The 27,453-nt window shown below is 44.2% G+C and overlaps 1 long non-coding RNA gene across 1 annotated transcript; it reads left to right on the forward strand.

The window, feature by feature from the left end:
• The first annotated feature begins 2,167 nt into the window (after window positions 1-2,167).
• On the forward strand, window positions 2,168-17,251 carry LOC144309424 (uncharacterized). Its single transcript, XR_013375405.1, has 3 exons — window positions 2,168-2,426; window positions 2,642-2,797; window positions 17,053-17,251. It is a non-coding gene; the product is annotated as an uncharacterized LOC144309424 (long non-coding RNA).
• Window positions 17,252-27,453: the final 10,202 nt, after the last annotated feature.

Consider the following 27,453-nt stretch of genomic DNA (forward strand, 5'->3'; position numbering starts at 1 on the left):
AGCATCTCTAGAACATCTTCATTTTATAGAGCATCCATTAAACACTAATTTCCCTTCCCCTTCCCTCCAGACTCTGGTAGATAATATTCCTTTTAATTTTGTGTGATTTTGGCTAGTTTTGATACTTTACAATATTTGACCTTCTTTTTTTTATTTTTTTAATATTTGACCTTCTGTGACTGGCTTTCACTAAGCATAATACTTTAAAAAATCAACCATGTTTTTATGTGTGTCAGAATCTCTCTCTCCCTTTCTTTTTCCAAATATAAAGTTTTTTTTAGTTTTTTTTTCCATCTTGAACCAAGATAAAAGCAGTATGGTTTGTTTTAAAATAAAAACTTTTGAGTTTTTGGTACCAAATTCTAATTTTAGTACATAAATCCACACCAAAATGAGTCCTATATATTTTTTAAAATAAATCAAATCCAGGAACTCTATTTATTTATTTATTTATTTATTTATTTATTTATTTATTTATTTATTTATTTATGATAGTCACAGAGAGAGAGAGAGAGAGAGAGAGAGAGGCAGAGACACAGGCAGAGGGAGAAGCAGGCTCCATGCCCCGGAAGCCGGATGTGGGATTTGATCCCGGGTCTCCAGGATCACCCCCTGGGCCAAAGGCAGGCGTTAAACCACTGCACCACCCAGGGATCCCCTGGGAACTCTTTTTAAAAATATACTGAATGATACTGCATTGTATGTATATACCACATTTGTTTATCTATTCATGTGAAGATGGGTATTTGAGGTGCTTCTACCTCTTAGGTATTGTGAGTAATGTTGTAATGAATATGCAATTAGCTGAGATCCTGCTTTCAATTATCTGAGATATGTTTTCAGAACTGGAATTGCTGGTTCCTAGGGTATCTCTGTTTTTACCTTTCTGCACCAGCTTGTATGCCCACAAACAGTGTAAGAGGGTTCCCCTTTGTTTGTCTGCATCCTCACCAACATCTGTTGTTTCCTGTAATTTTCACTGTAGCCATCCTAATGGATAGAATGTGATATGTCATTGTTCATTTTCCCTAGTGATGAATAATGTTGACTATCTTTCTGTGTGCTTATTAATAATCATTCCTGTCTTCGGAGAGTTGTCTATTCAAGTCCTTTCTTCATGCTTTAATTGCGGGATATTTGTGCTTCCCTCTCCCCCTCTATTCCTTCCCTTTCTTCTTTCTTGCCAAAATTCCTTCTATATTCTGGCTGATATACATGATTTGCCCCTCCTGATATACATGATTTACAGATATTGTCTCCCATTCAGCAGGCTGTCTTTTCCATCTGTAATGTTTACTTTGATACACGGAAGTTTTTAAGTTTAAAGGCACATTTTGCTGCCTTTTATTGTGTTGCCTTTCTTTTAGTGTCATATCCAAGAAACTATTGGGTTGCAATTTTATGAGTGTTTTCCCCTACACGGTTACATTTTTAGGTCTCATGTTTAGGTCTTTAACACATTGGGAGTCATTTTGTGCCTACGGTGGAAGGTAAGGATCCAGCCTCATTCTTTTATGTATATACAATATTCCCAGGACAGTTTGTTAAGGAGAAGTCCTTAGCAGCCTTGTCAAGACATTTTCACAGTTTGTTATCGGCTCTCTGTTCTTTTGCTTTAGCCTATATGCCTGTCTTTAAGCCGATATGATACTGTCTGTATTCCTGTTGCTTTATAGTATGGTTTGAAATGAGAACTGTGAAGCCACTATGTTCTCTTTGAAGATTACTTTGGCTCTTTGGCATCCCTTGAGATTCCACATGAATTTTAAAATAGGTTTTTCTATTTTTTAAACAAAACTATGTCATTGGGGTTTTGATAGAGATTGCTTTCAATCTATAGTTTGCTTTGGGTCAGCAAATTTTAAATATTAAGTTTCAGAACCCAGGTGTGTGTGATATGGATATCTTTCCATCTATCTGTACTTTCTTAGAACTTTGAAATCAAAGTTTCATAGTTTTGAGTATACAAGTGTTTTGTCCCCTTGGCTGAGTTTATTCCTGAGTACTTACTCTTTTTTGATGCAATTGTGCTATTGTTTTATTTTCTCGTAGGATTCTTAGTGGAAAAACAAACCAGTTTCTGTGTTTTGACTATGTATCCTGGAACTTTGCTTAAAATGTTTTTGTTGTTGTTTTAAAGATTTTGCTTATTCATTCATGAGAGGCACAGAGCGAGAAGCAGAGACATAGGCAGTGGGAGAAGCAGGCTCCCTGTGCAGAGCCCAAAATGGGACTGGATCCCAGGACCCCGGGATCATGACCTTAGCCACCCAGGTGTCTGAAATTGTTTTAACTTTTTTTTTGGTTTTAACTTTTTAAAAATCTTGTTACTTTTGTTCCCTCTCCAGATCTTTTAAGTGACCGCGGGAGTCACAGTGATGATGATTTTATTGCCCCTTGGGAGATCTATGGAAGCTCTGTGTGTGGTAAGCAGTATGATTTATTTTTCAATCTACAGGGAAATGAATGTATTACATAACATTTCTCACTGGTGTGGGTGAAGGGTAGGTAGAAGTTTGGTGGGTGCTATAAGCAGAGATCATTAGGAAATATTCTCTGCTTCTTTATAATCATTTAATTAATAAGACCTAAAATCTTGTTGGAGTGGACTGATTCCTTTTCTCTTTTTTTTTTCCATTAGAACCAGATGAGAAAGATCGACATAATGTTTTGGTAAACCCTCCAGGACCAGAGGACCAGGATGATGAAAATAAGGCTAACAACAGTGATATGTTTGAATTTGAATTTTTGGACAGCCCCCTCTTACCATGTTATAACATCCAGGTGTCTGTCAGAGGTAAGCATTTATATCTTAGGATTGAAAAGTTTTGACTGTTGGGTTAGCTGGGCCTGAAAACTCTTTCAAGCTGAGGAGAGTGGGTGAGTGCATTGTAAGTGTCCATGAATCTCACTTAATGATCCTGTCCTGAAAAGATTAGTTATTCCTGGTGGGGTCAGATGGATCATGCAATATAAACTGTCCCAGTGAGAATACTACCAAGGCTAATAAGACCCCTGAGTCCAAAGCATTAAAGTTGTCATTCACTGGAATCCACAGAAGAGTTGGTCACTAGGATACCTCAATACTACATACTAGAGGCTTGGCAACATGCCCTATATGTACCTTCTCAGGCACACGAATGAAGTGTACTGCTCTCTGTTGTTGTTTTAATTTTTATTTATTTTTTTATGATAGTCACACAGAGAGAGAGAGAGAGGCAGAGACATAGGCAGAGGGAGAAGCAGGCTCCATGCACTGGGAGCCCGATGTGGGATTCGATCCGGGGTCTCCAGGATTGCGCCCTGGGCCAAAGGCAGGCACTAAACCGCTGCGCCACCCAGGGATCCCTGCACTCTGTTGTTAATCTCCCTTTCCTAATTCATGGTTCCTGGAATCTTTGAATATAAGATTTGCTTAAATCAAGTCTTGCCCTCATTGTGGAGCCAGCAAGTCCTGGTAACCAGTCTTTCAGGATTTCCATATCAACAGACCTGTGCTCTACTGTGTGTTAACAAAGGAGATAGATAAACATTTTCATCCTTGGTTTCTCAAGTTTTAAGTTTGCCTGCCATTATAAGCCATCAATCTTATTAGTGATAGAAAACATATGTATATATTATACAGTCAAAATTATACATTTTGACTTTTACAAGAAAATCCTGCCTTTTTAACAGCTCTATGAAAATGTTCTGAGGAAGCAGCAAAACTGTTGAATAAACGAGAAAATGGAAGTATTTTGTGTTCTATGTTCCTAAAATATATGTTTTTTATTGCCATTTAAAAAAAATACTGGTGTTCAGTTTCTTAGACTTATATAAGTTTATAGCCCCTGTAAAAACTGAATCATAGTGAAGCTATGCAAGGAAATATGCTCTGGATATGATCTTGAGTGTCCCCCACTCCCTAAAATCTCAACTCTAGGACTGTGCATGCTATGCCTGCATACATATATATAAATATACACAAACATATGTTATTTAGATAAACATTATTCAGCTCTCCAATTTTTATTGCTGTAAAATATACATATTATAAAATTTGCTATTTGGACCATTTTTAAAAGTATGGTTTTTTAAATGTACAATCTTAATGGTATTAAATATAATGTTGTGCTACCATCCATCCATCTCCACCATCCAACTCAAGAACTCTTTTCATCTTGCAAAACAAAGTGCTAAATAGCTGCTCATTCCTTCCTACCATACTCCCTGTACAATATTCTGTGTCTCTGTAATTTGAACACTTCTCAGTATCCCATCAAAGAAGAATTATCCACTATTTTCCCTTTTTGTTGTTACTTAATTTCCCTCAGGCCAAAAATCCTGAAGGTTCACCATGTTGTACCACATTGCAGAGTTTCCTTGCTTTTTAAGGCTGACGGACATTCTATAGTACATTTTGAGCATGTTTTGCTTAACCATTCATCCATTGAGGGAACCTGGGTTTCTTCCATGCTACCTTTCAAGATCATTTAAGTTCTGTCAGGTAGGTACCTCGAAATAAGAATTTCTGGTTTATAACATAATGATAGTTTTAAGTTTTTTTAGGGAATGACATTCTGTTTCCATTTTTACATTATAGCCAGCAGGGAACAAATGCTCCATTATCCACATCCTCTCCAACACATGTGTTGCACAAATTGGTTTAACTTTGTGAATCCAGGTTGTCATCTGTTGTCTGTGCTTTTGGTACCATATCTAAGAAATTATTGCTAAACACCATCTCACGAAGTTTTTGCCATACATTTCCATCTCAGAATCTGGCAGTCTGAGCTCTTGGGTGATTTTTGTACATGGTGTTTCTTTAGGCCCCAACTTCATTCTTTTACATGTTAGGAATCCACTTTTTCTAGCACATTTGTTGAAAACACTGTCATTTCCATGGAATAGTCTTGGCCACCGGGTCGAAACTCATTTGACCAGGTATGTGGGGACTTTCTCTGGGCTTTAATTTGTCCTGTTAGTCTTTACAACTCTCTTCATGCTGTACAACAGTGTTTTGATGACGGTAGCATTACACTAAGATTTAAAATCAGGAAATATTATCCTATCCCTCTCCTCCAGGTCTGTTCTTTCTCAAGGTTGTTTTGGAAGTTCAGGGTTCTGTGAGATTGCACATGAATTTTAGGATGGATTTCTATTTCTGGAAAACAAAATACAAACAAATAAAACACATCTTTGGGACATTGACATAGAATGCACTGAATTGGTGGATACCTTTTGGTATCATGGACAGCTTAACAACATTAACTCTACTAATTTGTTAGTATGGATGGTCTTTCCACTCACTGTGTCTTTAATGCCTTTCAGCAATATTTCATGGTTTTCTTTATACAGCTCTTCCACGCCCTTGGTTAGCTTCCTTCCTAAATACTTACTCTTTCTGATCCTATTATAATTGGAGATATTTTCTTAATTTTCTTTTGGTTACGGTTACTCTATAGAAATGCACCTAATTTCTTTTTCATTTAGGTGTGACAAACATATACTGTAATACTTACAGGTGTAGAATTTATTTTTTTATGAGCTCAAATAAGTATTTTTTAATAATAAATATTTTTTTATTGGTGTTCAATTTGCCAACATACAGAATAACACCCAGTGCTCATCCCATCAGGTACCCCCCTCAGTACCCCCCACCCAGTCACCCCCACCCCTGCCCTCCTCCCCTTTCACCACCCCTAACTCTGGGAAAAGAACTACAGGTGTAGAATTTAAAGATTCATCACTTCTTATTCTACCCAGTGCTAATCACGACAAGTGCCCTCCTTAGTGCCCATCACCCATCTCTCCCATCCGCTACCCACTCACCATTGGTAACTAACCATTCATTCCCTAGGGATCAGCATACCTTAATGATTTTTCATCTCTCTCCTTGTTTCCTTCTGCTTGTTGACATTGTTTCTTAAATTCCATGTATGAGCAAAATCATACGGTATTTGTCTTTCTCTGACTGACTTGTTTTACTTAACACGATATTCTTTAGCTCCACGTTGTTGCAAATGACAAGGTTTCATCCTTTTCTATGGCTCAGTAATATTCCATTGTACATGTAATATGATAGGAATATGTTGTAGTGTAATATGATGTAATATATATCAACCTCATCTTCCTTAGCCAGTCGTCAGTTGGTGAACATTTGGGCTCTATCCATAACTGTGCTGTTGATAATGCTGCCATTACAGCATATACCTCTCCGAATTGGTCAGGCCAATGCCTAGAAATGCAATTGATGGACCTGCAGTAGCCCTATTTTTAACTTTTTCAGTAACCTTCATACTTTTCTCCAGAGTGACCCAACAGTGTAAGAGTGCTTCCTGGTATCCACATGGTCACCAACACCTGTTGCTTCTTGTGTTGTTAATTTGAGCCCTCTGACTGGTGTGAGATGATGACTCTCTGGAGTTTTGATCGTATTTCACTGATGATGAGCGATGTTGAACATCTTGTCATGTATCTGCTGTCCATCTGGATGTCTTCTTTGGAGAAATGTCCGTTCATGTCTTCCGACCTCTTTTTAAAGTGGATTATTTGTATTCTGGGTTGTGGAGTTTTAGAAGTTCTTTTTTTTTAATATTTTTTCTTTATTTATTTATGATAGTCACAGAGAGAGAGAGAGAGAGAGAGAGAGAGAGGCAGAGACATAGGCAGAGGGAGAAGCAGGCTCCATGCACCAGGAGCCCGACGTGGGATTCGATCCCGGCTCTCCAGGATCAGGCCCTGGGCCAAAGGCAGGCGCCAAACCGCTGCGCCACCCAGGGATCCCTAGAAGTTCTTTATATACTTTACATACTAGCCCTTTATCAGGCATCACATTTGCAAATATCTTCTCCCACTCCTTAGGTTGGCTCTTAGTTTTCTGGATTGTTTCCTTGATGCACAGAGGATTTTTATTTTGATGAAGTCCCAATAGTTCATATTTCCTTTTGTTTCCCTTGCCCGTGACAACACATCTGGCAAGAAGTTGTCATAGCCAAGGTTGAAGAGGTTACTGTCTGGATTCTCCTCTGAGATTTTCATAGTTTTGTGTCTTACATTTACACCAATATCTTTTTTTTTTAGTTTTTTGTATTATTTATTTATTTATTTATTTATTTATTTATTTATTTTGTTTTTAATTTATTTTTTATTGGTGTTCAATTTACTAACATACAGAATAACCCCCAGTGCCCGTCACCCATTCACTCCCACCCCCCGCCCTCCTCCCCTTCTACCACCCCTAGTTCGTTTCCCAGAGTTAGCAGTCTTTACGTTCTGTCTCTCTTTCTGATATTTCCCACACATTTCTTTTCCCTTCCCTTATATTCCCTTTCACTATTATTTATATTCCCCAAATGAATGAGAACATATAATGTTTGTCTTCTCTGACTGACTTACTTCACTCAGCATAATACCCTCCAGTTTCATCCACATTGAAGCAAATGGTGGGTTTTTGTAATTTCTAATAGCTGAGTAATATTCCATTGTATACATAAACCACATCTTCTTTATCCATTCATCTTTCGTTGGACACCGAGGCTCCTTCCACAGTTTGGCTATCGTGGCCATTGCTGCTATGAACATCGGGGTGCAGGTGTCCCGGCGTTTCTTTGCATTTGTATCTTTGGGGTAAATCCCCAACGGTGCAATTGCTGGGTTGTAGGGCAGGTATATTTTTAACTGTTTGAGGAACCTCCACACAGTTTTCCAGAGTGGCTGCACCAGTTCACATTCCCACCAACAGTGTTTGAGGGTTCCCTTTTCTCCGCATCCTCTCCAACATTTGTTGTTTCCTGCCTTGTTAATTTGCCCCATTCTCACTGGTGTGAGGTGGTATCTCATTGTGGTTTTGATTTGTATTTCCCTGATGGCATGTGATGCAGAGCATTTTCTCATATGCATGTTGGCCATGTCTATATCTTCCTCTGTGAGATTTCTGTTCATGTCTTTTGCCCATTTCATGATTGGATTGTTTGTTTCTTTGGTGTTGAGTTTAATAAGTTCTTTATAGATCTTGGAAACTAGACCTTTACCTGATATGTCATTTGCAAATGTCTTCTCCCATTCTGTAGGTTGTCTTTGAGTTTTGTTGACTGTATCCTTTGCTGTGCAAAAGCTTCTTGTCTTGATGAAGTCCCAATAGTTCATTTTTGCTTTTGTTTCTTTTGCCTTCGTGGATGTATCTTGCAAGAAGTTACTATGGCCGAGTTCAAAAAGGGTGTTGCCTGTGTTCTTCTCTAGGATTTTGATGAAATCTTGTCTCACATTTAGATCTTTCATCCATTTTGAGTTTATTTTTGTGTATGGTGAAAGAGAGTGGTCTAGGTTCATTCTTTTCCATGTGGATGTCCAATTTTCCCAGCACCATTTATTGAAGAGACTGTCTTTCTTCCAATGGATAGTCTTTCCTCCTTTATCGAATATTAGTTGACTATAAAGTTCAGGGTCCACTTCTGGATTCTCTATTGTGTTCCACTGATCTATGTGTCTGTTTTTGTGCCAGTACCACACTGTCTTGATGACCACAGCTTTGTAGTACAATCTGAAATCTGGCATTGTGATGCCCCCAGATATGGTTTTCTTTTTTAAAATTCCCCTGGCTATTCGGGATCTTTTCTAATTCCACGCAAATCTTAAAATAATTTGTTCTTACTCTCTGAAGAAAGTCCATGGTATTTTGATAGGGATTGCATTAAACGTGTAAATTGCCCTGGGTAATATTGACATTTTCACAATATTAATTCTGCCAATCCATGAGCATGGAATATTTTTCCATCTCTTTGTGTCTTCCTCAATTTCTTTCAGAAGTGTTCTATAGTTTTGAGGGTATAGATTCTTTACATCTTTGGTTAGGTTTATTCCTAGGTATCTTATGCTTTTGGGTGCAATTGTAAATGGGATTGACTCCTTAATTTCTTTTTCTTCAGTCTCATTGTTAGTGTATAGAAATGCCACTGACTTCTGGGCATTGATTTTGTATCCTGCCACGCTACCGAATTGCCATATGAGTTCTAGCAATCTTGGGGTGGAGACTTTTGGGTTTTCTATGTAGAGTATCATGTCTTCGGCGAAGAGGGAGAGTTTGACTTCTTCTTTGCCAATTTGAATACCTTTAATGTCTTTTTGTTGTCTGATTGCTGAGGCTAGGACTTCCAGTACTATGTTGAACAGCAGTGGTGAGAGTGGACATCCCTGTGTTGTTCCTGATCTTAGGGGAAAGGCTCCCAGTGCTTCCCCATTGAGAATGATATTTGCTGTGGGCTTTTCATAGATGGCTTTTAAGATATCGAGGAATGTTCCCTCTATCCCTACACTCTGAAGAGTTTTTTTTTTTTCACTCTGAAGAGTTTTGATAAGGAATGGATGCTGTATTGTGTCAAATGCTTTCTCTGCCTCCAATGAGAGGATCATATGGTTCTTGGTTTTTCTCTTGCTGATATGATGAATCACATTGATTTTTTTATGGGTGTTGAACCAGCCTTGTGTCCTGGGTATAAATCCTACTTAGTCATGGTGAATAATTTTCTTAATGTACTGTTGGATCCTATTCGCCAGTATGTTGTTGAGAATTTTTGCATCCATGTTCATCAGGGATATTGGTCTGTAATTCTCCTTTTTGGTGGGGTCTTTGTCTGGTTTTGGAATTAAGGTGATGCTGGCCTCATAGAACGAATTTGAAAGTACTCCATCTCTTTCTATCTTTCCAAACAGCTTTAGGAGAATAGGTATGGTTTCTTCTTTAAACGTTTGATAAAATTCCCCTGGGAAGCCATCTGGCCCTGGACTCTTGTGTCTTGGGAGGTTTTTGATGACTGCTTCAATTTCCTCCCTGGTTATTGGCCTGTTCAGGTTTTCTATTTCTTCCTGTTCCAGTTTTGGTAGTTTGTGGCTTTCCAGGAATGGGTCCATTTCTTCTAGATTGCTTAATTTATTGGCGTATAGCTGTTCATAATATGTTTTTAAAATCGTTTGTATTTCCTTAGTGTTGGTAGTGATCTCTCCTTTCTCATTCATTATTTTATTAATTTGAGTCTCTTCTCTCTTCTTTTTAATAAGGCTGGCTAATAGTTTATCATTCTTATTAAGTCTTTCAAAAAACCAACTCCTGGTTCTGTTGATCTGTTCCACAGTTCTTCTGGTCTCGATTTCTTGAGTTCTGCTCGAATCTTTATTAACTCCCTTCTTCTCTTGGGTGTAGGATCTATTTGCTGTTTTTTCTCTAGTTCCTTTATGTGTAAGGTTAGCTTTTGTATTTGAGTTCTTTCCAGTTTTTGAATGGATGCTTGTATTGCGATGTATTTCCCCCTTAGGACTGCTTTTGCTGCATCCCAAAGATTTTAAACGGTTGTATCTTCATTCTCATTAGTTTCCATGAATCTTTTTAATTCTTCCTTAATTTCCTGGTTGACCCTTTCATCATTTAGCAGGATGGTCCTTAACCTTCACGTGTTTGAGGTCCTTCCAAACTTCTTGTTGTGATTTAGTTCTAATTTCAAGGCATTATGGTCTGAGAATATGCAGGGGACAATCCCAATCTTTTGGTATCGGTTCAGACCCGATTTGTGACCCAATATATGGTCTATTCTGGAGAAAATTCCATGTGTGCTTGAGAAGAATGTGTATTCAGTTGAGTTTGGATGTAAAGTTTTGTAGATATCTGTGAAATCCATCTGGTCCAGTGTATCATTTAAAGCTCTCGTTTCTTTGGAGATGTTGTGCTTAGAAGACCTATCGAGTATAGAAAGAGCTAGATTGAAGTCACCAAGTATAAGTGTATTATTATCTAAGTATTTCTTCACTTTCGTTATTAATTGGTATAAATATTTGGCAGCTCCCTCATTCGGAGCATATATATTGAGGATTGTTAAGTCCTCTTGTTGAATAGATCCTTTAAGTATAATATAGTATCCCTCCTCATCTCTCACTATAGTCTTTGGGGTAAATTTTAGTTTATCTGATATAAGGATGGCTACCCCTGCTTTCTTTTGAGGACCATTCGAATGGTAAATGGTTCTCCAACCTTTTATTTTCAGGCTGGAGGTGTCCTTCTGTCTAAAATGAGTCTCTTGTAGACAACAAATAGATGGGTCCTGCTTTTTTATCCAGTCTGAAACCCTGCGCCTTTTGATGGGGTCATTAAGCCCGTTCACATTCAGAGTTACTATTGAGAGATATGAGTTTAGTGTCATCATGATTTCTATTCAGTCCTTGTTTTTGTGGAATATTCCACTGAACTTCTTCTTAAAGGGGAATTTTAAGAGTCCCCCTTAAAATTTCTTGCAGAGCTGGTTTGGGGGTCACATATTCTTTTAGTTGCTGCCTGTCTTGGAAGCTCTTTATCTCTCCTTCCATTTTGAATGAGAGCCTTGCTGGAGAAAGTATTCTTGGTTGCATGTTCTTCTCATTTAGGACCCTGAATATATCCTGCCAGCCCTTTCTGGCCTGCCAGGTCTCTGTGGAGAGGTCTGTTGTTACCCTAATACTCCTCCCCATAAAAGTCAGGGATTTCTTGTCTCTTGCTGCTTTAAGGATCTTCTCTTTATCTTTGGAATTTGCAAGCTTCACTATTAAATGTCGAGGTGTTGAACGGTTTTTATTGATTTTAGGGGGGGGGGATCTCTCTATTTCCTGGATCTGAATGCCTGTTTCCCTTCCCAGATTAGGAAAGTTTTCAGCTAGAATTTGTTCAAATACATATTCTGGCCCTCTGTCCCTTTCGGCGCCCTCGGGAACCCCAATTAAATGTAGGTTTTTCTTTCTCAGGCTGTCGTTTATTTCCCTTAATCTATCTTCATGGTCTTTTAATTGTTTGTCTCTTTTTCCTCAGTTTCCCTCTTTGCTATCAACTTGTCTTCTATGTCACTCACTCGTTCTTCCACCTCGTTAACCCTCGTCGTTAGGACTTCTAGTTTGGATTGCATCTCATTCAATTGATTTTTAATTTCTGCCTGATTAGCTCTAAATTCTGCAGTCATGAAGTCTCTTGAGTCCTTTATACTTTTTTCTAGAGCCACCAGTAGCTGTATAATAGTGCTTCTGAATTGGCTTTCTGACATTGAATTGTAATCCAGATTTTGTAACTCTGTGGGAGAGAGGACTGTTTCTGATTCTTTCTTTTGAGGTGATATTTTCTTTCTAGTCATTTTTCTCAGTACAGAGTGTCCAGAAGCAAGTTGTATTCGGAAAAAGAGAAAAAGAGAGGAGAGAAAGAAGGAAAGAAAAGAGAAAGAGAAAAAAAAGGGAAGAAAAAACGAAAAAAAAGAAGAAAAAGAATAAAAAGAGAAAGAAAAAGAAAGGAGGAAAAAAGGGAGTGGGGGAAGGAAACAAATCAAAAAGCAAAAAAAAAAAAAAAAAAAAAAAAGAACCCCGGGGGAGTATCTTCTGATTCTGTGTACTTTAAGTCCCTTGGCTTCTCCTGGAAGTTGTCAGTCTAGCTGGTGTTCTGGAGGTGGGGCCTGTTGTGCTGATTTTCAGGTGTTAGCAGTTGGGGGAGCTGCTGTGTCCCTGCCTGGTGCAGGGCTCAGTGGGGGTTGTTTACCCCGTGAGGCCACGGAGGAACAGCCCCAGTGGGGCCAGCTCTGGAAACCTGGATTCAGCTCTGGCAGGAACTCCGTCTGCAGGGTCTGGAGGCTCTGGGTCAGGGCCGCTGATCTGCTCAGCTCGGGGCAGGAGGTTCCTTGTTGTCCTGGGCCCTCCCGGTCTCTGCCTGTCCCGGGGGAGGCTGGATCCTGGGCTGTATCCCGGCGCCCTGTGCTCCGGAGCCTGCGCTGGTGGATTCGCGCTCCCAGGCCGCGCAACCCCCTCCGTGGAGCTGCCGCCCGAACCCCTCCAAGCTGCTCCTGGAACCACGGAGCCCCCTCTGCACGGAGCCTCTTCCTCTGTCCGAGCCCCTCCGAGCTGCTCCAGGGGCCGCGCAGCCCCCTCCGTGGAGCCGCCGCCCGAGCCCCTCCGAGCTGCTCCGGGTCCCGCTGGTCCCGCTGTGCGCGCTGCAGCCCTTAGGGAGCTCGGTGCACTCTCCTGGGTGCGCAGATGCTCTGTTACTGTCCCAGGGAACCCGAGGGCATCCCCGCCCTCCTGGGTCCTGCTCCAACTCCCTGCGAGCCCCTTTCCTCCCGGGAAGGATGGTGCAGCTCCTGCTCCTCCGGGACGGGGCTCTCCTGTCCTGGGGACACTCGCCCCGGCCTCAGCCCGGTTCCTCGCGGGGGCCCTCCCCCTTGGAGGCCTTTGTTTCTTTATTTCTTTTTCCCCGTCTTCCTACCTTGATAGATGCGCGAACTCTTCTCACTCTAGCATTCCAGCTGGTCTCTCTTTAAATCTCAGGCCGAATTGATAGATTTTCAGGATAATTTGAAGGTTTTCTAGGTAATTTGGTGGAGACAGGTGATTTGGAGACCCTACTCTTCCGCCATCTTGCTCCTCCCCATTTACACCAATATCTATTTTGAATTTATTTTTGTGTGTGGTTTAAAAGAGGATCCCAGATTCATTCTCCTACATGAGGCTGTCCAGTTTTCCCAACACCAACAGTTGAAGAGACTCTTTTCCCACAGATGTTCTTTCCTGCTTTGTCAAAGATAACTTACCACACAAGGTCCACTTTCTAGATTATTTTAGATCCTCTTTATTTATTCACGAGAGACACACAGATGCAGAGACATAAGCAGAGGAAGAAGCAGGCTCCTTGCAGGGAGCTCGATGTGGGACTCATTCCCAGGACCTGGGAACCTGCTTTGCCAAAGTACCTCTGGTGGACCTATGGCTTTAGGAGTAAGAGCTGCTTCCCCTGGGCATCTCTGGGTGGCTCAGTGGTTTAGTGCCACTTACAGCCCAGGGCATGATCTTGAGTCCCGGGATGGAGTTTCACGTCGGACTCCATGAATGGAGCGTGGTAGTCCCTCTGCCTGTGTCTCTGCCTCTGTCTTTCTCCCTCTGTGTTTTTGTGTGTGTCTCTTTAAATAAAACAAGAAAAAGGAACCTAAGAGAAAAATAAAAATAACCAAAAAAAAGCTGGGCTTCTGAGTCCATCTGCCTCTGAAGGAGATCCCAATTGTTTCCTTTCAGGACCCAGTGCCTCTCCTGTTGCAACGGGTGCACTACTTGTTTGGTGGAGGCCCGAGGAGTCCCATATGGTGCCAGTCTAGGAGGGGCAGGGAGCATAGAGGCCTCAGGGACTCAGCAGGCCTCGCAGAGTGCACGAGATCTGGCCCCCAGCTGCCCTGAAGGTCCACACACTCCACCCCACCCTGGCTGGTTGGCTGAGGGTGGTGGGTGGCAGAGGAGGCTGTGGGGGATGGGGGGCGGTGTCCGTGGGAGCCAGATCATGCCTGGATCACTTATGACTGCCTGCCCCATTGTGCAGGTCCAGGAGGGATACAGAAATGCATAGCGTGGTGCAGTGACCGGGCACTGCCTAGTGAATGCGGGGCCCTCTGCCAGGCGAAATAAGGAAGGGCTCCTGTATGGCCTGCCGCCTGCCACTGGCTGGACCTCCTGTATTTAAAGGCTCTGTTGGTGGCAGGTGGTGCCCATGGACGTAATGGGCAGCATGCTCTCAGGGATCTCCTAGGAATCGTCTGGCAGATGTTGGCCAGGAAAATGGCCAGAGACACGGTCGGGGTGTGGAGGACACCGACCCGACCTCCACCAAAGCGGCTGCTTAGTCTACTGGACTCCCTGCTCAGTGCTAGTCATGGGAGGGCGGGACCACCCAGAGACCCTCCCACCACCTTGCTCCTGATTGGCAGGACCTTGGGGCCAAGGCCCAGGACATAACTCCAGGGGGTAGAGCTCTAGGTGAGTAAGGGCACAGATGCCTGGCAGCAGGCGGCAGGCCAGGAGCCACTCTATGCCTTCACTGCTTTCTTGCCCCCGCCTCCCAGCGGTGACCCTAGGGGGCATATTTCCACTTGCCAGGAGCCAGGCCATTGCAGGGACTCAGAATCAGACTTCCAGCACCTTCCCTCACAGAGGCCCAGCTCCCTACAGGCCCGTGGCGGGGGAGCATTGGGAACCCAGCCAGGGCCCCATGGAGAGTGAGACGGGGTCCCGGGAAGCCGGGCTTGCCCCGGCATCCTGTCCCTACTTCATGCTGGAATGGAGAATTCAAGCAGCTGGGGCCTGCAGGGATATAGGCACCCCGAGGGATGAGGGGACACCGCAATCCCTAGGTGTTGGGACTGTGGAGGAGCCTGTGCATGAAGCCAGGGCTGGGAGGGAGACAGAGCAAGCCCCGCTGGTTGTGGAGTTGGTGCTGGCGGTGGAAGACACCATGGTGGTGGTCAAGGTCGTATACGGGGCAGTGGCTGACAACCGTGAGGAGGCAGAGGAAGAGGGGCAGAGGGAGGAGGAGTCTCAGGTGGTGGAAGAGGAGGAGGAGTGTGAGCATGAGGAGGACTCGGGGGAGGAATCTGAGGAGGGGACGCAGTTTGAAGTGGACGACGAGGAGGCTGATGAAGAGACCGGGACTGATGATGAAGAGGAGACTGAAGATGACAGGTCTGAGGTGGACGATGAATCTGAGCAGGACGACGAGGAGGATGTGGCAATGGCTCACGAGGAAGAGGGGGAGGCTGAGGAGGAGCTTGTCATGTCTGAGATGTTGTACATGGTTGAGGAGCAGGCTAATCTTCAGGAAGAGGAAGATAAGATGGAGGAGGGCCAGGGAGAGGAAGACGCCAGGAAGAGGAAGACGCCAGGGAGCTGCAAGATAAGCAGCAAGGGTCAGAGCATCCAGAGGCAGGGCCGAGTCCACTGGAGTCCCCGCCAGAGGCTCTCGAGGTGCTCTGGGCAGACATGAGACCCACCAATGGAAGAGGCAGGCACTCCTTCACTCCATTTCAGCTCAGGCTGAGACAGAGATGGCACCATTGCCTGGAACAGCGAAGTGCCCATATGCAGGGCGTCTGTGGCTTCTGGGCCAAGGCTGTATCCTTGCTGCTGTGGGGCAAAGACCCCAAGGTGATGAGAGTGGGGGGTGATGTGGGTTACTGGGGGTGGGGGTGGCATGTGCCAAGAAGGACATGAGGAGGGCAGGGGCGCTGTGGGGTATGGGTATCCCTCAGACAGCATTGGTGAACACTCCCCGCCAGTCCCGGGGTGGGAGTGGCAATGATGCTCATGCCCCGGTGATCATCACAGCCTTGGGAGCCCGCTTGCGGGTGGGCTCCTCCTGGACTAGATCGTCCCAGGAGGCAGCGAGTGTCAAGTGCGGGGGATGACATGTAGTCCGGGTCACACGTAGGAATGGCAGCAGGGTCTCAGCACACACCACGGCAACCTGCAAAGACCCTTTTTGCCTCGGCACAGTGCTGCAGCCAGGAGACTGCGTGTGCCCCCCTCTGACCTGTCGGGCAGAGGCATGGATGTGTGCCGTCCTGGGAGAAGCCCATTGTTCCTTGCCGTGGGCCCACAGGCATGTGCAGTGGATGGGGTGCGGGGAGGGGTGTGTCTTGGGATACACAGCTCTCATCCTGTGGCAGTGCGCACATGGGCAGCAGCCAGAGGCCCAGTGGGCCATGCTCAGTGCAGCCTGTGTGGATGGACTGGGAGCCAGCAAGAGGACAAGGGCACCAGGCCAAGCTGCTGTACAGGCCTGTGGTGTTGTTTTAGCTTTTGCATCTCCAGCCCTGGAAGGGTCTTTGACCTAAAGCAGTACCACCAGACGTGTGGGCATGACAAAAGTGTCTCTGGTCGCCCTTGACACTGTGCATAGGAGAAACTTTGCAACAAGGCTCTAGGCCAGGGTGGAATCATAGCAGCAATCCCCTCAGTGTCCATAGGCATCTCCTCCGTGGCCCAAAAGCCACACAGAGAACCCTGGCCAGCATGCTGACATTAAGGAGCATGAATTTGAATTCTGTGGGCACATGCGTGGAGGAAACCTAAAGCCAGAATGGTCCATGCTCGTGGGTGGTGTTGTGGGGGCCAGGGGAATGATCGTCATTTTCAGCCAGGCTGAGAATCACTCGTTTGTTGGCCCTTTGTCCCAGAGACCGTACAAACTTATGTCATGGGTGCCTGGCTGTCTGTGTCCCTGCATGTGTCTGAGGCCCTGGGTGTTTCTGTCCCTGCCAGGGAGCTTCAAGATGCCTAGATGAATATGAGGAGACAGCACACTTGTCCACAGCCATCCCAGACATACAGATGGATGCCAGTGGTCAACATGGTTCTCCTGCATAGGAAATCACTGAGGACGACGGTGTGGTGCTGACACATCAGACAGATGATGGGGCTCCAGGAGCCATGGAAATTTCATTAAAAGTTAGAAACACAAGATCGTGTGTGTGTGTGTGTGTGTGTGTGTGTGTGTGTGTGTGTGTTTGTGCGCCAGTCTTCAGGACCCTGCTTGGTTGGGCGACCTTGATTTTTCCAGAATGGGGCAGCCTGCTGTATGCCTGAGGTTTACCTCTGTGTCTAGACATCAACAGCCTGGGGAACAAGTGGGCCAACAAGCCAGGAGAGGGCTTGATCCCGCTGGCCAACCACATCGGAAGGGGCAGCGCACTGCCCCACAGTGTCAACTGTTCTACACAGAGAGAGCAAATGAGAATGAGGAGAGACTCCACAACCTGATTGGGGTGTAAGTCTTACCTGGGGAGACGAGGGAGTTCAGGGGAAGGCAGTGATGGGCCAGGGCCTAACAGTCCAGTACTCAGTTTGGCTGCATGGTGATGACGGTCTTGTGTGGTGGGATGTTCACCTTAAAGCCTCAGCCACATGTGTTGTGTGAATGCACGGGGAGCCGGGCTCAACCCTTACAATTCTGGTGAAGCCAGTGCCAGTGTTCTCCATTGGTGGGTTAACATGCTCACTGTTGCTGAGACTGTTGGCGTCTCAGGAACAATAATGTCTTGGGATGTTCAGGACCACCGGTCAGGTCTCAAGCCAGCAGTATGGGCGAGGGGCCAGGGTCAGGTGTGGATTAGGAATGATGACACTGTGTTTCAGGCCCAGATTGCTGGGTGAAATCGTCAATTGCAGAACAGAGATATGCACACAAGCACTTGTGCACTCAAACTCACACTTCCTCAGTCACTGCACAACACACACACTGACGCCTGTGCATGCCCATCCATGTACACACACACTCCTGCTGACCCACACTAGCTTCCTCACCTGTACTGAAACCCACACCCATGCTGACACCCACACTCACCCGTACTGGCTCACAGATATGCTGGCATCCTCTCGCATTCAGCTCCCTCACCCATAATGACCCACACCTCAGTCCCTCCTGCTGCTACACAGGCACAACCATACTGATGTGTGCTCAATTCCTGAGACTGCCTGACACCTAAAATTACCTCACTGCGGATGACACACACACTACCATGTACTCATCTACATCATTACAGCTCTCTGACACTGGCTGCTACCAACGCACTCTCCTTCTTTCTGACACCCATTTCCATACTGACACACACACCTACACACACACACACACACACACACATGCACACATAATCCCTGGCCCTTGGTGACACGATTTCCTATCCTGGCATTCACTCACTCACTGGTACTTACCCATATGCTCAATTGGAACAGAGAAGCACCGGCCAGCAGACACTCGTGTGCCAGCACACACCAGTCACACACATAGCTATGGACACACATAGCCACTCATACTGATGTACATGCTCATACCTTGATACATACACTCACATGGGCTCCTGTGTGTGAAACACACACTTCCCTGCTCCTTTAACATGCATAATCCCATGTACTGCTCGACACCCATGCTCCTACTGACCCTCAAACTCACGTGCTGGAACTGACATATGCTAACACGATCCTAATGACCCACTCCCTCAAAGATGGGCTGGCATCGACACACACTCCCTCATGCATAATAGATGGTAAGTCAAAATCCTATAAAGAAATAAAAATTTGTGAAAGGTAAATACATGGACAAATTAAATCTAATTTTAAGTTTGGTTAGTAATGCTTTTGTTTTTGTTTTGAAGATGATTGAATGGGATCCCTGGGTGGTGCAGTGGTTTAGCGCCTGCCTTTGGCCCAGGGCACGATCCTGGAGACCCAGGATCAAATCCCACTTCGGGCTCCTGGTGCATGGAGCCTGCTTCTCCCTCTGCCTGTGTCTCTGCCTCTCTCTCTCTCTCTATCATAAATAAATAAAAATTTTTTAAAAAGATAATTGAATGGACTGATTTACACAAAACCAAATGTTACTCTCTGTTTTGGAAAACATTTTGCGTCAAGATAGAAGTCTATCACATTAACAACTGAAACAGCTGTGGACTGAGCTATACAAGAGCAGAGGGTTTTTTGGATGTTTGTGTTAATGAAGTTCCACTAGCATAAATCACTTTAGATGCTGATAACATCCGTGTGTTCAATGGAATCCCGAGCAACAAGAAAAAGTCACTTACAAAAAGTGAAATCAGAGTGAATTAAAAGAGGTTGACAAAATGCATTCAAAGAATACAGTCCAGCTATATTCTACACATAAGACAATCACTTTTATTCGAAAGCCATAGATCATATCAGATGACAGAAAAGCACATTTCATACAAATACTACCCAAAAAGATAGAGAAGTGCTTATAGCCTTAGACAAAATAGAGCTTTAAACAAAAAAAAGAAAAGGGACAAAAGACTTTACATGTTAATAAGAACTTTAAGATAACAAGAAGAGAAACACAAATTATCAAATAACAACACACAATGAAAATATACGAACCAAAACTAATGAAATTACAAGTAGAAATACAAAGCCCTAAAAAATGCTTAAGGACTCCAATGCTCTCCTCTTAATGCAACCTCAGCATGGTGAAATACAAGACTGCCATGACACAATATACCAGAAGTATACATGATACTCTACCCAGTAACACTGGCATATACCTGTTTCAAAGTGCACAGAAGACATTCTCGACATTATACCCCATATCAGGCCACAAATAAATTCTCACTAGACTTCAAAACATACAATTCATATAAAGCATCATCTCTGACCACAGTGAGAGGAAGTTAGAGATCAATAACAGGAACAAAACAGAAAAATTAGAAAATTTGTGGAAATTAAACAATATAGACAAAACAACCACCAGATCAAAAAGGAAATCAGAAGGGAAATTGAAAAATACTTGGAGATAAATACAAACAACAAAACAATACATCAACACTTAGGAGTTAGAACAGCTTATGCTAAGGCGGAAACCTGTATTTGTAAATGATAAATGCTCAAAACGTTTATCGCAAAACAACACCTAGCTTGACAACTTAAGGAAGTAGAAGAGGATAAACCGAACACATAGAAGGCAGAAGAAAGGAAAGACAAAAGGTTAGAGCACAGATGGAAAAGAAATGACAAAAGCAACAAAAACCAATAGTTAGTTCTTTGAAGGATTAACACAATTGACAAACCTTTAACTACATTGCTTTAGAAACAGACAAGTCAGGGAGACCTGGAAGCTAGAGTCAGAAGGTGCCCAAACCCGGAATTAATAGAAGTTGGCCGGGTGGTTAAACTGACCTGAATCCCTGAGGCACTCTTCTCTGGGGAGGGTCCCAAGGTAGTACTCATGGTGCCCTGCTGTGAATGGTGGGGATGTTGGAGAAGGTGAGGTGGGTGGAGGGGGAGATTTCCTTTTCTCTCTGAGTCTCACCTCCACCACTACCACTGCCGAGAGGGGGTGTCATACCCGCGTACACCAGTCCCTTCCTTACAGCCTTTCGTGCAGAACCCGATTGAGTACTCTTCTGCCTATAACCTTCAAATCATCCTGAAAATCTACGAATTCGGCCTGAGATTTAAAGAGAGAACAAAAATAAATAAATAAATAAAGAGAGAACAGCTGGAATGCAACAGTGAGAAGAGTTCACACTTCTATCAGGTAGGAAGATGGGGAAAAAAGAAATAAAGAAACAAAAGGCGGGATCCCTGGGTGGCGCAGCGGTTTGGCGCCTGCCTTTGGTCCAGGGCACGATCCTGGAGACCGGGATTGAATCCCATATCAGGCTCCCGGTGCATGGAGCCTGCTTCTCCCTCTGCCTGCGTCTCTGCCTCTCTCTCTCTCTGTGTGACTGTCATAAATAAATAAAAAATTAAAAAAAAATAAAAAAAGAAACAAAAGGCATCCAAGGGAGAGGAGCCCCATGAGGAGCTGGGCTAAGGCTGGGGCAAGTGCCCCCAGTACAGAAAAGCACGGTCCCAGAGAAGCAGGAGATTCACCAATCTTCCCGGGCAGAAAGGTGCTTGCAGGGAGTTAGAGCACGACCTCAGTAGGATGGGGGTGCCCTCAGGTCCCTGGGACACTAACAGAGCCACTGTGCAACAGAGAGAGTGCGCCGAACTCCCTAAAGGGCTGCAGTGCACACATGCATTGACCCGGGAGCAGCTCAGAGGGGCTCCAGCAGAGGATCCGCAGAGAGGGGGATGCTTGTCCTGGGAGCACCTTGGAGGCAGCTCCGGCAGAGGAAGAGGCTCCATGCGGAGGAGGCTGCACGGCTCTGGGAGCAGCTCGGAGAGTCTCGGGCAGCGGCTCCACAGAGAGGCTGCTGTGTGGCTGGGAGTGCGAATCCAACAGCACAGGCCCCAGAGCACAGGACGCCCGGGACACAGCCCAGGACTCGACCACCCCCCAGGACAGGCAGAAGCCAGGAGTGCACAAGACAGCAAGAACGCTCATGCCCAGAGCTGAGCAGATCAGCGGCCCCGCCCCCAAGGCATCCATGTCCCTGCAGACCTTTATCTCTCCTTCCATTTTGAATGAGAGCCTTGCTGGATAAAGTATTCTTGGTTGCATGTTCTTCTCATTTAGGACCCTGAATATATCCTGCCAGCCTTTTCTGGCCTGCCAGGTCTCTGTGGAGAGGTCTGCTGTTACCCTAATATTCCTCCCCATAAAAGTCAGGGATTTCTTGTCTCTTGCTGCTTTAAGGATCTTCTCTTTATCTTTGGCATTTGCAAGCTTCACTATTAAATGTCAAGGTGTTGAACGGTTTTTATTGATTTTAGAGGGTGTCTCTCTATTTCCTGGATCTGAATGCCTGTTTCCCTTCCCAGATTAAGAAAGTTTTCAGCTATGATTTGTTCAAAAACATATTCTGGCCCTCTGGCCCGTTCAGCGCCTTTGGGAACCCCAATTAAATGTAGGTTTTTCTTCCTCAGGCTGTCGTTTATTTCCCTTCATCTATCCTCATAGTCTTTTAATTGTTTGTCTCTTTTTTCCTCCGTTTCCCTCTTTTCCATCAACTTCTCTTCTCTGTCACTCACTCGTTCTTCCACCACATTAACCCTCATCATTAGGACTTCTAGTTTGGATTGCATCTCATTCAATTGATTTTTAATTTCAGCCTGATTGGATCTAAATCTTCAGTCATGAAGTGTCTTGAGTCCTTTATGCTTTTTTCTAGAGCCACCAGTAGCTATATAATAGTGCTTCTGAATTGGCTTTCTGACATTGAACTGTAACCCAGATTTTGTAACTCTGTGGGAGAGGGGACTGTTTCTGATTCTTTCTTTTGAGGTGAAGTTTTCCTTCTAGCCATTTTTCTCAGTGCAGAGTGGCCAAAACAAGTTGTATTGGGAAAAGGAGAAAAAGAGAGGAGAGAATGAAGGAAAGAAAAGAGAAAAAGAAAAAAGAAAAAAGGAAGTAAAAAAGAAAAAAAGAGAAAGAAAAAGAAAGAAAGGAAAAAAATGGTGGGGGAAGCAAAACAGAAATCAAAAAGCAAAAGCAAAACAAAACAAAACAAAACACGGGGGAATATCTTCTGTTTCTGTATACCTTAAGTCCTTTGACTTCCCCTGGAACTTGTCCGTCTAGCTGGTCTTCTGAGGGAGGTGCCTGTTGTGCTGATTTTCAGGTATTAGCACTTGGGGGAGCTGCTCTGCTCCCTGCCTGGTGTAGGGCTCAGTGGGGATTATTTACCCCTTGAGGCCCCAGGATTAACAACCACAGTGGCAGCGGCCAGCCCTGGAGACCTGGATTCAGCTCCCGCAGTAACCAGGAGCTCTAGGCCTGCAGGGGGTCTGTGTGCTCCGGGGGTGGGGCCAGTGATCTGCTCAGCTTGGGGCTGCTGGGCGGCAGGAGCGTCCTTGCTGTCCTGGGCCTTCCCAGCCTCTGCCTGTCCTGGGGGAGGCCGGATCCTGGGCTGTGTCCCAGTGCCCAGTGCTCCCGGCCTGTGCTGTTGGATTCGTGCTCCCTGCCACGCAGCCGCCTCTCTGCGGAGCCACCGCCCGAACCCCTCCGAGGTGTTCCCAGAGCCGTGCAGCCCCCTCCGCATGGAACCTCTTCCTCAGCCAGAGACCTCCTGAGCTGCTCTTGGGATACACAGTCCCCTCTCCACGGAGCCACCACCTGAGCTCCTCCGAGCTGCTCCCGGGACACACAGCCCCTTTTCCGCGGAGCCACCGCCTGAGCCCCTCCGAGCAGCTCCCAGGTCAATGCGTGTGCTCACTGCAGCCCTTTAGGGAGCTTGGCGCACTCTCCCCGGTGCGCAGGTGTCTGTTATTGTCCCAGGGAGCCTGAGGGCATCCCCACCCTCCTGGGATCCTGCTCTAACTCCCTGTGAGCACCTTTCTGCCCCGGAAGACTAGTGAAACTCCCGCTTCTCCAGGATGGAGCTTTCCCATCCTGGGGACACTCACCCTGGCCTTAGCCGGGTCCTCACGGGGCCCCTCCCCCTTGGATGCCTTTTGTTTCTTTTTTTTCTTTTTTCCCCATCTTCCTACTTCGATAGAAGCACGAACTCTTCTCTTTTTTTTTTTTTTTTGCGAACTCTTCTCACTGAACATTCCAGCTGTTCTCTCTTTCAATCTCAGGCTGAATTGGTAGATTTTCAGGATGATTTGAAGGTTATCTAGGTAATTTTGTGGGGATAGGTGATTTGGGAACACTACTCTTCCTCCATCTTGCCCCTCCCCATAATGTGATTTTTGAAAATGGCAACATAACTCAATTCTTTGCACAATTTCTCTTCAGTTATTATACCAACAGCATCCTCCATTTTGGTTGAAGTGTAACACATTTATTTATTGTTATTCATTGGTTTCTAATTGGAGTATAATTGACATAGTTGTTACATTAGTTTCAGATGTACAATATAACGATTGGACAGGTCTAGACTTTGTGCTATTCAAGGAATTCTCCTTCAAGAATGGTTGCCAAAACAAAAAAAATGAATGGTTGCCATCTGTCCCCATTGCGATCACAATATCATGGACTGTGCCTTTATTCTTTCTCTTTTTTAAGATTTTATTTATTTCTTCATGAGAGACACAGGGAGAGGTAGAGACACAGGCAGAGGGAGAAGAGGGAGACACATGTTTGAATGGATCCCAGTAGCTCAGGATCACACCCTCAGTTGAAGGCAGCAGCTCAACCGCTGAACCACCCAGGTGTCCCTGTGCTATTTATCCTTGAGAGTTACTCAAGCCTGATATCTCCTACTCCCATCACCCAGTTTGCTCATCCTCACACTCGTCTCTGGCAACCATCACTTTGTCCCCTATGCTAATGGATCTCATTCTGCTTTCTGTTTGTTTTGTTACAGGATTCCAGCTCCAGCTGGGGTGGGTCTCTCAAAGGAAAGGCTGGCGTTCATGAATGATGGGACCCACGCACACACACAGAGTCGAGGTGCATACATCTCCTCCTGGTAATTTCGGAGAGGCTTTATTTATATCATTTTATATTCCATTGTTTTCCCTGGCTTTGTTTCAGTAGATAATTATATTTTCCATTTTATCGCAAGCATCTTAGAGCATTCTAAACGTTAAAAATTGCTTTTCTCATAAGAAGTATTGTTTTTTCTTTATTGATTTCCTGAGAAAGCAGTGATCATGACACAAAGACAGAGAGGTGCTAGACAGAGCATGACCTACTCTAGTGGAGCATAAGTCTACGGTACTATGGTCACATGAAAGGGGTTATTATATTCTGAAGGTTACATACATAAATGTTGAACTTTCTTTAGTAAGTTTACAATACCTACATCCTGTTTGATCCATATATGTGTTTCATTGATTAATTAACTGTTGTCTCTTTGTCTTAGTCAAAAGACACCATGGAGGTCAGTCCAGGCCTCTTGATTCTTTCTCACAGACACAAAGAACTAGCTAAAACCCTTTTTTCCATGAATCCTAAGACATTTTATTCATATTTGACTCCTTCAGTGATAGCTTTCCTTGGGCTAGGTTCCCACATTTCCTTTAACATTAACTGATCAAAAAACATAGCCTTACTCATATTAGGGGAATTATAGGGTGGGGGGCATTGGGTTTTATTCTAAGCAGCATGTCAGAGATTTTGATTAGTTTTGACACCATACATTTTTATAAATTTATTTTTATTGGTGTTCAATTTGCCAACATATAGAATAACACCCAGTGCTCATTACATCAGGTGCCCACCTCAGTGCCCATCCCCAGTCACCCTCACTCCCCGCCCTCCTCCCCTTCCACCACCCCTAGTTCTTTTCCCAGAGTCAACAGTCCTTCATGTTCCGTCTCCATTTCTGATATTTCCCACTTATTTTTTCTCTTTTTCCCTTTATTCCCTTACTTATTGCCATTAGAAAAGACAAACACCTCATTTGCATTGACGTGGATGGAACTGGAGGTTATTATGTTGCAAGCAATAAGTCAATCGCAAAAGGACAAACATTATATGGTCTCATTCATTTGGGAAATATAGACTCCATATTTCTCTTATGAAAATCCCCCAATAATGTTATAATGTTGCTGAAGATGGCCAAACACAAAGTGAAAGAGATCATTGGGAGCCAGCTGGTGACTTCTCCTGATTTTTCAGGATTAACCCTCATGCCTGAACTTTGTCAAACAGCATGAGTAGCCTTGCTCCCATCATTTATGTATTTGTTTTGTTTTTGTTTATTCCTTTGTTTTATTTTACTTCTGCTTAGGTTATTTGTCTTTCCATTCAGTAGTTCTGTTTTATCTGTCTCCTCTTGGGGCCACACCAGTTTGCATTTTCCCACCAACAGTGCAAGAGGGTGTCCCTTTCTCCGCATCCTCACCAGTGATATCTTTTGAGGCATTCTGACAGGTGTGTGGTGGTATCTCATTGTGGTTTCAATTTGCATTTCCCTGATGAGGAGTGTTGTTGAGCATCTTTTCATGGTCACCTGGTTATCTTCCTTCAAAAAAGATCGATTTAGGTTCTCTATCCATTTTTAACTGGATTATTTCGGGGGGGTAGTTGGTGGAGTTCTCTACATATTTTGTGTATTTTAGATATTAACCGCTTATTAGACACATTTGCAGATATCTTCTCTGTTCAGTAGATTGCTTCTTTGTTGTATTCAGTGTTTCCTTTGGTTGCATAAGCTTATTTTTAGCATATTTAGCTTATTAGCATAGATCAATTCTGTTTTTGTTTCCCTTGCCTCTGGAGACAGGTCTAGGAGAAAGTTGCTATGGCAAGGTCCAAAGTTGCTGCCTGCATTTTCCTCTAGGAAACTAGGAAATTTCCAATAGGATTCTGATGGATTCCTGTCTCTTGTTTAGGTCTCTCTCCCATTTGAGTTTATTTTTCTGTATTTTTCTGCAGGACATTGCTCCTGTGTCTGCATTGGCTGCATTGGCTGTCCAACTTTCCCAGCACTGTTTATTGAAGAGACTTCCTATTTTCTATTAGATATGCTTTTCCGCTTTGCTGAGGATGAGTTGACCATAGGGTTGGGGGTCCATTTCTGGGTTCTCAGTTCTGATCTACTGATTTCATATGTCTGTTGTGGCAGCAACAATACAGACGCGTGAGGGCACGTGTGCGTGTGTGTGTGTATGTTTAAAAAACCTATTCATATGTATTTGAGAGAGACTGTGTATTCCAGGCAAGGAGGGGCACAGGGAGGAGAAACAAACTCCCCACTGAGCAACGAGCAGGATCCCAGGAACCTGAGACGATGACCTGTGCCGACGGTGGATGCTTAACCGACTGAGCCACCCAGGCACCCCAGTGACATACTGGTTTGGTCATAGAATGAATTTGGAAGTTTCCCAAACTATTCCATTTCTGGGTTTTAGAATAGTTTGGGAAGAATGGGTATTAGCTTTCCTCTAAGTGTTCGGTAGAATTCCACTGAGGAACCATCAGTTCCTGGCTTTGTTGTGAGTTTTTTTATTACTGACCATTTCTTTGCTGCTTATTGGTTTGTTCTAGTGTTGTTTTTTCCTGTTTCAAGTTAGGTTATTGGGACTATTCTAGGAATTTATCCACTTCTTCTAGATTGTTGAACTTGTTGGCATGTAGTTTTCATGATGATCTTCATATATATTTTTTAACTTCTGTGGTGTTGCTTGTATTTGTCCTCTCTGATTTGTGATCTTGTTTATTTGGATCCTTCCTCTACTCTTTTTTAAGTCTGTCTAGAGGCCTTTCAGGTTTATTGGGGTTTTTTTCCAAAGAATCAGCTCCTGGTATTGTTGACCTGTTCTTCTGTGTTCTTTAGTTTCTTATATCTGCTCTCATCTTTATTATTTCTGTCCTGG

Source organism: Canis aureus, chromosome Y, assembly GCF_053574225.1.
Source record: "Canis aureus isolate CA01 chromosome Y, VMU_Caureus_v.1.0, whole genome shotgun sequence".
NCBI lineage: Eukaryota > Metazoa > Chordata > Mammalia > Carnivora > Canidae > Canis > Canis aureus.